The 15,429-nt window shown below is 40.3% G+C and overlaps 1 protein-coding gene and 1 long non-coding RNA gene across 3 annotated transcripts in view; one reads left to right on the top strand and one right to left on the bottom strand.

The window, feature by feature from the left end:
- Positions 1-15,429, top strand: part of GRM7 (glutamate metabotropic receptor 7) — an 827,750-nt gene that overhangs the window by 678,532 nt on the left and 133,789 nt on the right.
- Positions 10,302-15,429, bottom strand: part of LOC112662442 (uncharacterized) — a 63,283-nt gene continuing 58,155 nt past the window's right edge. For both annotated transcript variants that reach the window (XR_003138542.3, XR_003138537.3), the window contains 2 exons: positions 12,571-13,777; positions 10,302-12,463 (listed from right to left, as the gene is read on the bottom strand). This is a non-coding gene — a long non-coding RNA (uncharacterized LOC112662442). The remainder of the gene's footprint in view (positions 12,464-12,570; positions 13,778-15,429) is intronic.

Genomic DNA, 15,429 nt, shown 5'->3' with positions numbered 1-15,429 from the left:
GTTTAAAGAAGGCCTGAGGAACCAGAAAAGATAAAGGAGGTTTGAAAGCTGCTTTGAACATTAAAAGAATATGTGAATGTAATATGCCTTATCTTCCCTTTTGTGTTCTGCTGCTTTGTTACTGAAATAGAGATATGCTTATAGATACTTTTTTCTTTTTTGAATTTTGCAAGTAGCATTGCCCACTATTTAACATGCCCACTAAGTGAGGCAAGAGGAAGGACTCCCTCCCGTCCTCTGTATAACTGTATAGTCATTGCCAATAGGCTGATGACTCTGTTTCTAGATACATAAATACACACATATTCATACACAAATGCAAATGTCTTTTCAGACAAAAATCCTTACTTTCTTTGCTGGGATGCTTAGTAGAACCTCCACCTTGCTTTTAAACACAATTGAGAGAAGTGTCCCAGGGCATAGCTTAGGCTGAGGCCATTTGTGCCCCGACGCTATGACGGGCAAGCATACTGGTGTTTGAGGTCTTGCTTCTGTTGTTTAGTTTTGTCTGTTCAAATTTATATCAGAAGCATATGAAACCATCTCCTTTCTGCTTCCTGCTGTGACCTTGATGATAACTGAGCTTCTCTCCAAACAGCGCTCTGAAACCAGCTGTTTGCACATCTGGTGTTAGTCTGTGGCTTGGTATAGTGCCGGTCCTGTACTCCCCTCATGATGTATCAGCTAATTTCAGGTGCAGTCACCTAGAATAATTGGAGTCTTCACCATCTTAGTCCCTTCCTTTGGCCAGAATAGCTAGTTCAGCAGGTAAAATCCAAGAGCCTGTGTAAAACTGAACTGAGTGAGCACTAATAAGGAAATAGCTTACTATATTAAGACAAGAGTCCCCACCATTAAAGATTTGAACAGAGAGGTTTTTCAACAAAAAGAAATTGCTGCCAAAGGGAAAAACTCAGCAAGTCTTGTATCAGTCCCTCATGGGGTATCCCCAAGAGTCCCACCTTTCCCATGAAGTGCCTTTCACTTTGAGATCTTAGCCTCTGAAGGACACAGTCACAAGGACCCAGGCTTCACCTTCATAACTAGTACCAGGATATTCAGACAAATCTCTGTTCTTTGGCATTTCTGAGAGCAGCACAGGCCACTTATCATTTTCAGAAACAACTCTTCTCAAAGCACAGGAAATTATAACAGGATACAGTTGGCCAATAAGCAGCCAGAGGGCTGCCAAATCCAGGTTTGGGGTCCTGAGATACCCACAGTACAGACCATAAAACAGGTCTACTTAGTATTTTGCCAGATGCCTTGTGGTCCTAGAACACCATTCCTCCATACCCCATCGTGCTGTGTTGCTCTGAATCTCATCAGTGTGCATGATGGATATGTGTCATTTAACCTTTTTGGTCCTACGTTCTTCCATCTGCACAATGGGTATAATCTTTCCAACTTCTGGGTTTGCGTAAGAGAAAATTAGATCTTTACATTGTTTAGTACACAGCTTCTTTATCCATTCATCTTTCGATGGACACCAAGGCTCCTTCCACAGTTTGGCTATTGTGGACATTGCTGCTAGAAACATTGGGGTGCAGGTATCCCGGCGTTTCACTGCATCTGTATCTTTGGGGTAAATCCCCAGCAGTGCAATTGCTGGGTCATAGGGTAGCTCTATTTTTAACTCTTTGAGGAACCTCCACACAGTTTTGCAGAGGGGCTGTACCAGTTCACAGTCCCACCAATAGTGCAAGACAGTTCCCCTTTCTCCACATTCTCTCCAGAAGCTGTGGTCTATGTATACAATGGAATATTACTCAGCCATCAGAAGAGACGAATACCTACCATTTGCTTCGATGTGGATGGAACTGGAGGGTATTATGCTGAGTGAAGTAAGTCAATCAGAGAAGGACAATCATTATATGGTTTCACTCATACGAGGAATGTAAAAAACAGTGAAAGGGATTATAGGGGAAAGGAGAGGAAATGAATGGGAAAAATCAGAGAGGGTGACAAAACATGAGACTCCTAACTCTGTGAAACAAACAAGGGGTAGTGGAAGGGGAGGTGTGCGGGGGGTTGGGTGACTGGGTGACAGGCACTGACGGGGGCACTTGATGGGATGAGCACTGGGTGTTTTACTATATGTTGGCAAATCGAACTCCAATAAAAAAATGTAAATATAAAAAATAAATTGCTTAGTATAGTTTTTATAAAACGATTTCAGGTGCTGGTAAGGGTGTGGAACAACTGGAACTCTCACATAATGCTAGTGGGAATGTAAAAGTTAATCAGCCACTTGGAAAAAATGGTTTGGCAGGTTCTTGAAATGTTAAGCATCTACCTTATGTTCTGCTCTAGCCATTCCTCCTATCTCTTTACCCACACAAAATGAAAGAATATGTCCACATACAACTGCACATAATTTTTTTGGTAGATTCATTTTTAATAGTCCGAAACTGAAAACAACCCAAATGCCCATCAATAGCTGAGTAGATAAACAAGGTGTAGTGTAGCCATAGAATGGAATACTACTCTGCAGTAAAAAGCATTGGATTATTGATATATCCAACGGCATGGTTAAATCCCAGATGATATGGCTCACTGAAAGAATACAGGCAGGGTATGTACTGTATAATTCCACTTTGACCAAAATATTTTTAAGATTGAAATTACTCTCTAGGGAGAGAAAGCAAATCATTTGTTCACTGGAGATGGATGGGAGGCTAAGAATTACAAAGAAGCACAAGGAAATTTGGAGGGTGATGTATGTGTTCACTCTCTTGATTGTAGTGGTGGCTTCACAGGTGCATGCATATGTCAGAGCTGATCAGATTTCATACTTCAAATATGTGCAGTTTATCATACGTCAGTTATATATTGAGAAAGCCATTAAAATCTCTCTGCCAGAAACTCTTCCTTCTCTGCTCTTCTTCTATTTTCTTGAAACTTAATCATAAGTGTTCTTACACCTGCAGGCCTACGTGCCCAGTACTGAAACTATAAATTGTATCAGTAATGAAACTAGAATTACGTAAATGAGTTAACAGTATAAGAGGGTTTCAAATACTCTATAGCACATGGTAAATGCTCAGTAAAGTGAACTGCATCCTTCCACCCTCAGTTCCCCTTAGCAAAAATTGCTTTCTAGGTCAAGCAACAGAGTCTACAGAAAGTAAAATAGTCCTATATCTGAGGACACTGAAAGCAGAAGAGTTAGTATAGATTAGGGGGATGACAGAAACTATCTCTGAAGAGGCAGGTAGAGGTGAAATCTTGGAGGACCCTGTATGCTTGATTTTATTTTTTGGCAAGCAGGGGGAAATGTTCTGCAATGAATTTTAGGGCAGGGATGTGTGGGACATTGTTAGATTTATGTTTTCAAAAGATTCCTCTTTGCTTATGTGTAATGGTTTGCGTGATAGTTGTGATATTGTGATTTATAGTAAGATATGTTTGGGCTTTGTCCCATTTCTGGTAGTGAGCTCCTAGAACCCCTGAAATTTCTGAAGAGATGAAAGCCAGAAAGGTATCTTTTGTTATGTTAATGAGGTGACTCTGGGACCCTACTGAAGGATGGGGCATGGTCACCAGGAGATCCAACCGTGTAATTAGAGAGTTGGAACTTTCAATCTCACTCCCTGACCTCTGGGAAGGAGCTGGAGGTTGAATGGATTGTCACTGACCAGCAATTTAATCAATAATGCCTAAAAAATAAAACAAAATGAAATCAGAGAGGGAGACAAACCCTAAGAGACTCTGAATCTTAGGAAACAAATTGAGGGTCACTGGAAGGGAGTGGGGGGATGGGATGACAGGATGAAAAGCATTTAGGAGGGCATGTGATGTAATGAGCACTGGGTATTATATAAGACTGATGGATCACTGACCTCTACCTCTGAAACCAATAATACATTATATGTTAATTAATTGAATTTAAATAAAATAAAAAAATAATTCCTATAATGAAGCCTCCATAAAAACTTAAGGGGACAGGATTTGGAGAGCCTCTAGGTTGATGAATACTTTGAGATTTGGAGAGAATGGCATGATCTGAGGGGAGGGAATCTCTGTGCCCTTTCCTCATACCTACGCACTATGCATCTCTTCCATCAGGCTGTTCTAAGTTATATCCTTAAAAACAAAACAAAAACAAGGATCCCATGGGTGGCTCAGTTGGTTAAGTATCTGACTTGTGGTTTCAGCTCAAGTCAAGATCTCAGGGGTTATGGGATCGAGCCCTGTGTCAATCAGGCTCCCCACTCAGCAAGGAGTCAGCCTAAAGATTCTCACCTCTCCCCCTCCCCACACTTGTGAGCATGTGCATGCTCTGCCTCTCAAATAGATAAATAAGTCTTAAAAAAAAAAAAAAACGGGATACCTGGGTGGCATAGCGGTTTGGCGCCTGCCTTGGCCAGGGCGCGATCCTGGAGACCCAGGATCGAATCCCACATCGGGCTTCCGGTGCATGGAGCCTGCTTCTCCCTCTGCCTGTGTCTCTGCCTCTCTCTCTCTCTCTCTGTGTGACTATCATAAATAAATAAAAATTTACAAAAAAAAAAAAAAAACAGAAAGAAAACAAACCAAAAAACTCAGTAATGTAGTAAGTAAAATGTTTCTCAGTTCTATTAACACTCTAGCAAATTAATCAAACCTAAGGAAGATGTTGTTAGAACCTCTAATCTATAGCCTATAGGTCAGAAGCACAGGTGACAACCTGGGCTTGAGATAGCATCTAAAGTAGGGGTGGAACGGTGCAGTCTTATGGGACTGAGCCCTTAACCTGTGGAGTCAGTTGCAGTCTCCAAGTAGAAAATGTCAGAATTGAGTTGAATTGTAGGATACCCAGCAGGTCTCAAAGCCTTGCTTGGTAATGGGTGTGGGGGTGGAAATCCACATATCAGAATTGAGTGCAGAACCTTTTATAATTAATATGTGAAATTTTATCCTGGAGTGACAGACAGTGGTTACCAGTGATGATTTAAGTGGATTTTCCTGTATTTAGACTTTTAGATCCATGATGTTATATAACCCAAAGGATGAAGAAGACAGAGACCAGTCTCTTGGAGAAAAACATTGAATCAGACCTGGTATCCAGCTGTCCCCCCTCCCCTTTACTTCCCTTTCAGTAAAGGAGCCAAACAAATCTCCCATACCAGGAAGTGTTAGCTGGGATCTGAGAATTGGGATCCTGCTCCCTTCCCTGTTCCATAGGATGGTTGGTGAGGAGGAGACCTGGGAACACTGCCTCCAGTCTACACCCTCTGTCTCCGGGTAGGGAGAAACCTACAGGAGAGACTACAACACAGTAGCTGTTGATTTTTATTATGGGTATTGGTAAGAATGGCTTTGAAGGGTATATACTACAAATATTGTCTGTACACAATTTCCCTGGTTTTGTGTATCCTTGGTGTGTTGCTGCCCCTCCGGTTTCTTCCAAGGATAATAATGGGTTTCTGGCTTTTGAATTGTAAGCATTTCCCACTGAATAAAGCTGTCCTCAGCTGACTGGCTCTTGGATCTTAGAATCATGGTGTATGCCATCTGCTGTGGAATTGTGCAATCTCAGATAGCCAAGTTTGTTCACCTGTGCCTTTGGTAGCTTTCTACCCTAATTTAGTACCACATTTAGCTCTCTAGGTATGACTGAGTTTGACCATAAAGTTGTTAGGAAGTCAGTGCATCAAGAAGTGAGCAACCTGGGGTACCTGGCTCAATGGATGAGCATCTGCCTTTGGCTCAGGTGGTGGTCCCAGGGTCCTGGGATCAGTCCTGCATCAGGCTTCCCAAAGGGAGCCTGCTTCTCCCTCTCCTTATGTTTCTGCCTCTCTCTATCTATCATGAATAAATAAATAAAATTGAAAAAAAAAAGAAGTGAGCAACCTCGAAAAAAAATAAAAGAAAAAGATCTAATTACAGACTTTAAAGAGGGATCATGTGGAATTTCTCAACTCTGATTGAACAAAAGTCACACTGTTGTGTGATTCATGCACATGGGATGGTAAGGAAGAGAAGGATATACAGCAGACAACAAAGAAATTACAGGGCAAAACTGAGAGTACACCACGGCAAGGAATGTAAAGGACAAGTCAGTACCACTAAATTAACAATTCCTTGAGATTCTCAAATATCCATGCACTTGAAGGAGGAACCTCAATCAGGCACAGTTCCAGCTGATTGGGTTACCAATAAAAATCTGTTGATGGCCAACTGAAACAGGAAGTCCTATTTTCTTTCTTATACTGCAGGCTCTCCAGCTTCACATTAGATTTTAACGTGAATAAAAAAAAAGATTTTAATGTGATAACACTTTTCTGATTTATCACTTTCAGGAAGCTAATTTGTTTCCAATGAGGCTTGATTTATATATAATAAGTCAGTTGTTCACACCTGGAATATTCTGGCCAACCTCCCCAAAGCCCCAGATCAGCTTGTAGTGATTGAGTCTTCACATCAAAGACTAGATATTTAAACTGGCTAAATCTTCCAATTCGATCAAGTCCATTGTGTTTCTCTGGTAACCTTCCCAGTGTCCTGTCAAAGTGACTAGGTTGGGCCACCACAGCCAAATTGCATTGTTGTTGAGCAAGGGCCACTGTCTGATGCTGGACCAAATGCCAGCTGAATGGAGTGCTTAGTGCTTAGTTTTAACCCAGAAATTAAGATAATTAATTATCTCTTTGTTTAATGTTCCAGATCTTGAGTTATAAAAGTATCCTGTGCATTTTTTTTTTAAAGAAATTTAATCAAGAGGCAAGGAACCACATAGATAATACCAATTTGCATAGTGAAATTCAATCTAATTCTTCATTTCTTTTTCCCAGAATCCTTGCTGGGTACACAGGAGTAGGAATAAGTGTTTTATCTGAATTTGGCACTTGTGTGTTAATTTCAAAATTGGGACATTACCCAGTTAGATTGTAGTGGGGAACAGGCTCAGAATCTTCAGATTTTCCACTGTTGAATATATGGCACAAAAGCTAACAAACAACAAGCAGAGGAAAACAGCTGACAGGAAATGAACCCGATACTGTAGGAATGCTTATGGCAGAGGAAACTCACCATCTGATTCTAGGGTTAGAGCTGTGTGGATGATTGGTAAGTGAGCTCGTTAAATTTTAGATACTAATAAAGAGCTTTGGGAAATGGAAGGGGCTATTGTTTCATTTTGTCATAGAAATCCAGTTTCCCACTACAGCTGTTAGGAAAGGAAAATGTGAGGGAATGATTCTTTAACAGTGATGCTGGCAATCAGTTGGCCTGATACAAAAGTACTGGTTTCTGTAATGGGTCCTCAGGTGCCTACAATTGAAAATTGTCTCTCTAACATGTCTGTGTACTCCCATTCAGCTTTATGTTCCAACTGATTGCTTGGCTTATAATCAACTGTCAATTTTTTGATCCAATGCTTCCCATTGCACAGGTCTAAAAATACCAGGTTAGTAGATGTACCTACACAGCAAATGTGAAAGATTTTTGTCCCCCATAACAACACTATCTTTTTTCTTGCAATGCCTACTACCCCTGAGCTAGATATTCTCAGAAAGAACGTTTTTATATAGTTTCTTAATCTTTTAGAGTGACCCTTGTTACTTAGGAGTTGATTTTTAAGTGCCTGTAATATGTCAGGCCCTGAGACCCCAACAACTGGGAATCATATCCCTCTCTCTCTCTCTCTCTTTTTTTTTTTTTAAAAGGAATTCTCCGGTGGCTTTCCATTGACATCAGTAGTAGTAGTATTAGTATGAATATTAGTATTGCCTCTCTGTCACCATCTAAATTATAGCATTTAAACTCTTCCTTAGAGTCTATGAGATCTAGAACAAGGGTCACCAACTACGGCTGGTGGGCCAAATCCAACCAGCTGCTTGTTTTCATAAATAAAGTTTTATTGGAACACAGCCATGTTCATTCATTTACATGCTGCCAATGGCTGCTTTCATGCTACAAGGACAGAGCTGAGCAGTTGTGGCAGGTTGTATGGCCCGCAAGGCAGGAAATACTTACAATCTGGACTTTTACCAAAAAGTGTGTTGTTCCTGCCTTAGATGATGGGGTGCCTTCTCATCTTTCTGACTCATTTCCTATGTTTCTCATGCTTGCTGATTTCTCTTCATCTTGCTGATATTAACTCCTGCCCCTGAATATACTGTGACCATTTTCTTCCCAGGACCTTTATACAGGATGTGCCATGTGTCAAGGATGCTATCACTGAAAACTTTTCTTTCTCATCATTCAGATTTCAACTTCTAGACTTATCTTGGAGGGGTTCCATTTCAGCTTCTCTCTGAGCTCAAGTTCTCTCCAACTCAGTTACATCCTATTTCTTCCTGCCTTCCATCAATAACTAGTGTCAGTAATTGTTTTGTTTACATACTTTTTACCTGCATCTCTTCATAAACATAAGTACCTTATGTGTAAGAACTTGTTTTTTCTCGTTCTACTCTGGATTCCTGAGGCCCCAAATAGTGACTGGCATTTGTAAATACCCAGTAAATTTCAATGTGTGGGATAAATGAATTAATCTATTTTGGAGTAAGATGCAACCCCTGCCTTCAATAAAAACCATCAGAAAGTAGCTCTATTGCAAAAAATGAGGGAGATTGGTCTTGCTAGAGCAGTATGTTCATGAAGACTGCACAGACAAGGCAAATTTTCAGAGATGATAAGCACTCTCAGAGAGGCTTTCTAAACTGCAGGAACTGATTGTGGAAGCCATTTATGGAAATTAATTACCAATTCATATATAAATATATCCAACCTCAAACCATTTTTTTAGTCTTCAGGATACTAGAGATGAAAAAAATCCAGTAATATACATAGTGGTGAAGGAAAGTGGACATTATTATTAACTATCATTAATGGATGATTAAATCTGTTTTTCTTTTTTCTAATTGAAATATGTAAAAAAAAAAAAGAAATATGTAAACATGAACATATAATGTATGTTCATTATAAACTTGAACATACAAGTTTATAATATGATATACAAGTTTATAATATAATATAATATAATATAATATAATATATGTTTTACATATAAACTTGAACATACAAGGAACATGTAAACTTGAACATTGTGTAAAGTTAAGATACACCACATGTTAATTTGATATACTATATGTTATGATTGCAATTTTAGCAATATTTAAGACCTCTATAACATCACTAAACTGATCAAGTCATAAGGAGGGCCTGTTTAATGCTATGCACCAAGAGCTTTTATAATATAAATGACTTTTGACCTAGTAGTTCCATTTCTAAGGAGTTTAGGATAAGGAAGAAATTGGAAACATTTTCAAAGATGGAGGTAACAGAATGTTCATCAGAATCTAAACGTCTGGCTATCGGGAAGTTGTTAAATGCATTGTAGATCTTCCATACAATGTACTTCTGGGGAGTGTTAAAAATTATGATGCAAATTATTAAGTCTGGAATACCAAAGGTTGAGCATTCTCTATGCATCAATATCTAGACTGAACACTTTGTATATATTTTCCCATTAAAACTCTATACCAAACCCTAAATAGATGTCAACATCCACCCATTTACAAATGAGAAAACAGAGGCTTATAGAGGGTAAGTGACTCTGGTCCCAGAGATGGGAAAGGACAAAGAAATTTATTGATCAAGGCCTGTTTCACATAACCACCATATTCAGGGTGTGGACACTGACAGCAGATATAGTCATTTCTGATACCCTGGACAAATTACTTGATCTTTTCGCTCCTAGTTTCCTTTGTTGTAAAATGAGAATGACTAATATTTATCTCAAAAGGTTACCATGAGGATTGAATGAGTTAAATAATCACATATGTGCACATGTGTCAGGCACTATTGTATATGCTGAGGAGGCAGCAGGAAATGAAGGAGATGTATTTCCCAGTCTATACTCCAGTAATGCAGTGGAGGGAGGAAAGACTTTAAATAGATGAAAAAGAAAAAGAATGTTAGACTATGGCAAATAAGATGAAGAAAGCAAAGGGAAATGGAAGTGCCAGGATGGGGGAGATGGTGTTTGCAATTTTGAATTGGTGTTCAGAGAAGTCTCCAATGAGAAGATAACCTTTGGGCAGAAATTTAAAGAAGCAAACCATGAGGCGCTCTAGAAGAGCATTCTAAGTAAAGGGAACAGCAAGTGCAAAGATCCTAAGGCAGAAATATCTCAGGAATAGCTGAGAAATAATAAGGAGGACAATATAAATAAGGAGAGACATAGTAGTTGATGGGGATACAAGAATAGAAAACAAGTCACCAGTTCATGTAGAATCAGATTGCATGAAGTAGGAAGGCTCTAGAGAGTTATGTATGGAGGCAAAATGATCTGACATCAGTTTTGAAAGGTTCAGCATAACATACGTTTATTTCATATAAAGTACTCAGAACAGTGCCTGGTACATGTTAAATGTTCAATAAAGAGTATACATTTTTATTTGTGTAATTAGCATTATCATCTATCTACTAGTTTCAATATGTTTTCCAAAATTTCTTTAGGACTACTATATGTTGTAAAAGAATCAGAAAAACTTCATCTTCACATATCCCCTTATATACCTGTGTACATGCCATTTCCTCATTGCTCAAGAGGGGTAGTTAGTGCTAGAAAATACAAGGAAACCAAAGTCTTGTACCAACCCTGTCCTGATTGGTGCCTAGGAGCATGTAAATTTGAATAGACCTCAGCAGGCTAGTAACTTCATTCCTGGGACCAGCCATTAGGGTTGCCATATGTAATTATGCAACAATGCAAATATAGGATCTAGGAAAACCACAGAAGAACTTTTAAAATGGGTATATCTTCCAGATCTGATTCAACAACAACAATTTTGCGTTCAAAATACAATTTTGATGAGATCCTTGTTTGTGGCAACTGTTCCACAAGATTCCTCCTTTGGAATTTATAAAGTACAACTTACGTGGCAGCTCATGAAAGAATGGTTCCATATTTATAGACTTCTTTTCTCCTGACTTTCTGTCTTTGTCCAGTTTGCTGTTTCTGACAGTTTCCAATTTCAAACATTCATTGTTTGGATGTTCATTCATCCATCCACAAATATTTATTGAATGTCTAACATATGTCAGATACTTTTCTAGATGTCAGGGATGGAACAGTAAGAATAAGACAATTCTGTGACCTCAGGGAAATTCTACTCTGATGGAAAAGTGAGACAGTATTCAGATAAATACATAACAACAGGAAGAAATGGAGGAAATAAAAGCATGCCCAGAATAGACCTTGCAGGGGCTCTTGTTTAAGATAGGAATAGTCAGTGAGGACTTCTTGGAAGAGGCACTGTTCAAGCAGAAATCTGCATGAAATGAGATTAGCAGAGGCCAAGTTGCCAAGGAACAGCATGGGCAAAGTTGCTCAGAGTATGATGGCTGGAGAAATAGAAGCTGGAGTGTAGAGAATGGAAGTAGGAAGTGGGGTCAGGGAGGGAGACGAGGATGTTCAGGCAGGGCTGTAGAATCCATTCAGAGCAAAATGGAAAACAACAGGAGACTTGAGAGTCTGAATGATGTTTTAGAAAGACCACTTGGGCTGCTTGTAATGAAAAAAACTGTAGAGGGATAGAAGCAGGGTCAGAGAGGCAGATAGAAGTTTGAGAAGCACATGTACATTTGATAGAACTTTTGCAACTATGTTCTTGACATAATTCATGGAATAAAAAGTTGAAATGAAAGTGGTTTATAGCATAAGTGTCTCCATTTCCTCCCTTTGGGGAACCCGCTTTATCAGATCAGTTCAGTAGGCAAGGTTCTGTAACTTCCCTGAAGTAGGCAAATTCTATAGGTAATGACCCAGGGTTAAGAACCTTAACTCCTAATCTTTTTCTTCTGAAAAGAGGTGAGTTTTTAGGCCCCACACACCTGCCCAGTGGCCATCTGAGATAGTTTCTGACAGCAAATGAGCCTCCCATGTATGTCCTCCTCCCCCATTCATTCATATTTTACAGAGAACCTTGATGTTCCACATGCCACATATCAGGATCACAATATTGGGTCATGCACAGTGCCAGGGCTCTGCTATTTGTACAGACTATGATGGAAATGTCACTCCATGCAGTTGTACAGTGTGTAGCCTGCACAGCTGTACCTTGTAGCTTGCCACTGTGCTAGCCATTGGAAATAAAAATGACCAAGAGGTAATATTTTCGGTTTATTGAGAGCCTATGTTATAGTGATTATCCTTGTCTTGGCTTTCTAATGAGTCCATTTGCTTATTAGCACCTTTTCTGTAAAGACAAAAGTGGCTATACTGACAGCAGGGTGCATTTTCAAAAGGCAAAACCTCTAAGCCTGTCTCTTAGACAGGCCTCCAGCAGTATTCATTCTGAAAACCCATCAGAAACATTTCAGATCAAAGCAGGTAACAGAGTTGAGTTGCAGCCAGGGCTGATCTGAGATTCTAGACACATCCCTGAGCACCATCTGGGCCTCTGCTGAAACATCTGCAGGCTCTTCTCAAAGCTCAGGGCCCTCACACCATGAGCAAGATGAGATACACAATCTAGGAGAAACCAGCAGATGGTGAGTTGCCTGACCTCTCACGGGGCTAAAAGTGTCAACACAACATCATTGTAGAAGGAAGGGTAGAGTCATTTTCTATACCCTGACCTTTCTTTCTCTCCCTTTATCTTTCTCTCTCTGTGTTTCTGTTGCTGTCCACATTTTCTTATTTTATGTTCTGTGGTGTCTTCTGCAAAGGAATGATTTATTTAGTCATTTGGCTTATTGATTGATTGATTCATTCAATATATATTTAGGACTATCAACACTATGCCTGGCATTATCTAGGCCTTGAAGGGGGAACAAAATTGACAAGGTTAGAGCTTTCATTTTAGTGAGAAAAATACAGTTGACAGATAATTTCAGATAGTCCTATGTGCTCTGAAGAAACTAAAACAGGCGAATGAGAATTAAGAGTGGCTGGGGAAAGCAGTTCTCCTTCAGGTTGGTAGTCATAGAAGGCTTCAGTAAGGAGGTGACAGTTGCACTGACTTAGCGATGAGAAAAATCCAGATAGCAAACATAATCTGTTAAACTCATTCACACTGAGGTGCCCAGATACTTCCTCTCCTTTCTTCCTATTCCTCCCCCTCTGCCTTTTTTTGGTCAAATACTTGTTGAGCATCCACTTTAGGAAATAAAAAAATTAAAGAGTCAAATTTTCTCTTTTTATGGCACTTTCATGCTGGTGCAGAGGCCGATATTTCACTAGCAAATGAACAAGTGGTATCAATCGCTTAAATGTTGTAACATGATGGGTTGGAGAGAGAGCAGGTGATCAGGGAAGGCTTCTGTGGGCAGTGTCATTTGTGCAGAGAACAAGAAGAGAGCAAGAAACTGTGAATACATTTGGGAGTAGGGGTGGACAGTGGGGAGGAGGGCTCCAGACAAAGGGATAACCAAATGCAAGGGCAGGCGCTGAGGCAGAGGAATGATTGGCAAGAGAAAGAGCCAGGAGGCTCATGTGTCTACTGTGCAGCAGGTAGGAGGGGATCATAGAGGGGCAGGAACCTGATAATTTAGCCATGGGCCATAGTGAGGAATTCCAATTTTACTCTACATTTTATGGGGAGTTATTGGAATGTTTTGAGCAAGAGAATGACACGATCTGATCCATGGTTTACAAAGACTACCTGCCTGTTACGAGTAGAACAGACTCTAGGTGTAAAAGTAGAAGCAGAGAGGTGAGTCAGCGACAATGACTGCAATCCAGACATGAGTTGATGATCTCCTGGGCTGGACAAATACAGGTTGAGGTGTTGAATGTGGCTTGACTGAAGACGAGAAGATGGCCTGGACAGAATTTGTTGACTGCCTTTATAGGGGGTATAAACAAGAGAGAAATCCAAATGAGTCCCATGGTTGTGTTGTGAACAGCTAGGTGGGTGGCAATGTCATTTCCTATAAAGGAAGAGACTATGGAAGAGGCAGATTTGGTGCAGGGATGGTTTGATTTTGGACATGTTAACTTTAAGATGGCTGTGAAAGATGGTGAATATGTCAGTTAGGAGTTGTATTTCCAATTCTGGAATTCAGGAGAGATGCTGGGAGTTAGCAGGTTACAAATGATACATTAAGCCTGAAGACTCAGTGAGGTCCTTTAGGCATGATGGTAGGCAGGGAAGGCAGAGGAATGATACTGAGGATGATCCCATATTTAGAACTAGGGAAGGAGGGAGAAGTGGCAAAAAGCCGCAGGAGAACCTGCAGGTAGAGAGGAGGAGAACCATTTCCCAGATACCCAGAAAAGAAAGGGTTGGGAGGAGGAGGGAATCACTGAATGCTACTGAAAAGTTGAGAAAGATGCACACTGAGAGGTGAACATGGGCTTTGGGCAATGAGATCATCACAGAAAGCCTTGGAGCAGGGTTGGCTGGAGTGGCAGATGTGAAAGCTTGGTTAGAGTAGATGTGAGACAGGATGGGAGGGGAGAAAGTTGTGTCAGTGAGTATAGTAATGGCTTTCAAGGGGTTGACTATAATGGTTCTATAAACAACCCAAAAGTAGCTGCAAAGACCCAAGTGGTAGGTAGTGGTTAGAAGCTTAAGGGACAGTATTTTCAAATGTTTGGATGGTAAAGACAAATGATCTTGCAGAGAGAAAACTTAACCCTTAGTAGAGTGGAAAAAAAAAAAAAAAACCCTTAGTAGAGTGGAATGTATTCATTTGCTTACTTGTTTTATACAATCTTTCAAAAACGTAAAGACCATTCTTAGCTTGTGAGCAATACAAAAATATGCAGATATGGCCCACAGGCCATAGTTTGCTGAGCCCTGCAATCCAGCTGACTGCTAGGCTATCTTCCTTGACTGGAATTGGATACTGTTGCTATTAGCACATCAATTCCTGGGACTGTTGTGTATGTGGAGGTAGGATGCCTCCAACCATTAGGTGGGATATTTTGTAGGGCTTCTGATCTAGGATCCCTTTGTGTCATGGTGGAGGATGAGAATTTTAAAAATGTGTTATCTGCTTCGGGCCACGGATAGTGTGAGAAGTTAGAACTGCAACTGTCATCGAACAGATCCAATAGTGCTTGCAGATACTAGGAAAGGAGGAAAGCTAGCACAGGAAGCAGCATAATCTCCAGTCAATCAGGACACATCACAGGTGAACAATGAGGCAGTCTGGGGATAGAAAACACTCTGAGACAGCAAGGCTCTCCCTTCTGTTTCTACTTCCTACTCCCCTGAACAGACAGAGTGAGGGGGAGTTCACTTTCAGCAAGTCTAGAGGACAAATTCCCCTTAACTGTGGGATGCATGTGTTTGAAGTTTGAACCTTGTTCAGCCATGAAATTTGCCTGCAAATCGGAACCTTCTCTGAATCTCACAAGGCTGTTCTTTAGTTCTCGGTATTTAACGTATCACAGATAAAGAACACAAAGCTGGGGGATTGAGGGAGGATCAGTGACCACAAAACGCTTGGCTAAATGTCAGTGTTGGCTTGTATTAGTTAGTGTAGGCT

The sequence above is a fragment of the Canis lupus genome, chromosome 20, assembly GCF_003254725.2.
Source record: "Canis lupus dingo isolate Sandy chromosome 20, ASM325472v2, whole genome shotgun sequence".
NCBI classification, from domain to species: Eukaryota; Metazoa; Chordata; class Mammalia; order Carnivora; family Canidae; genus Canis; species Canis lupus.
This window is presented reverse-complemented; position numbering and strand designations above follow the sequence as displayed.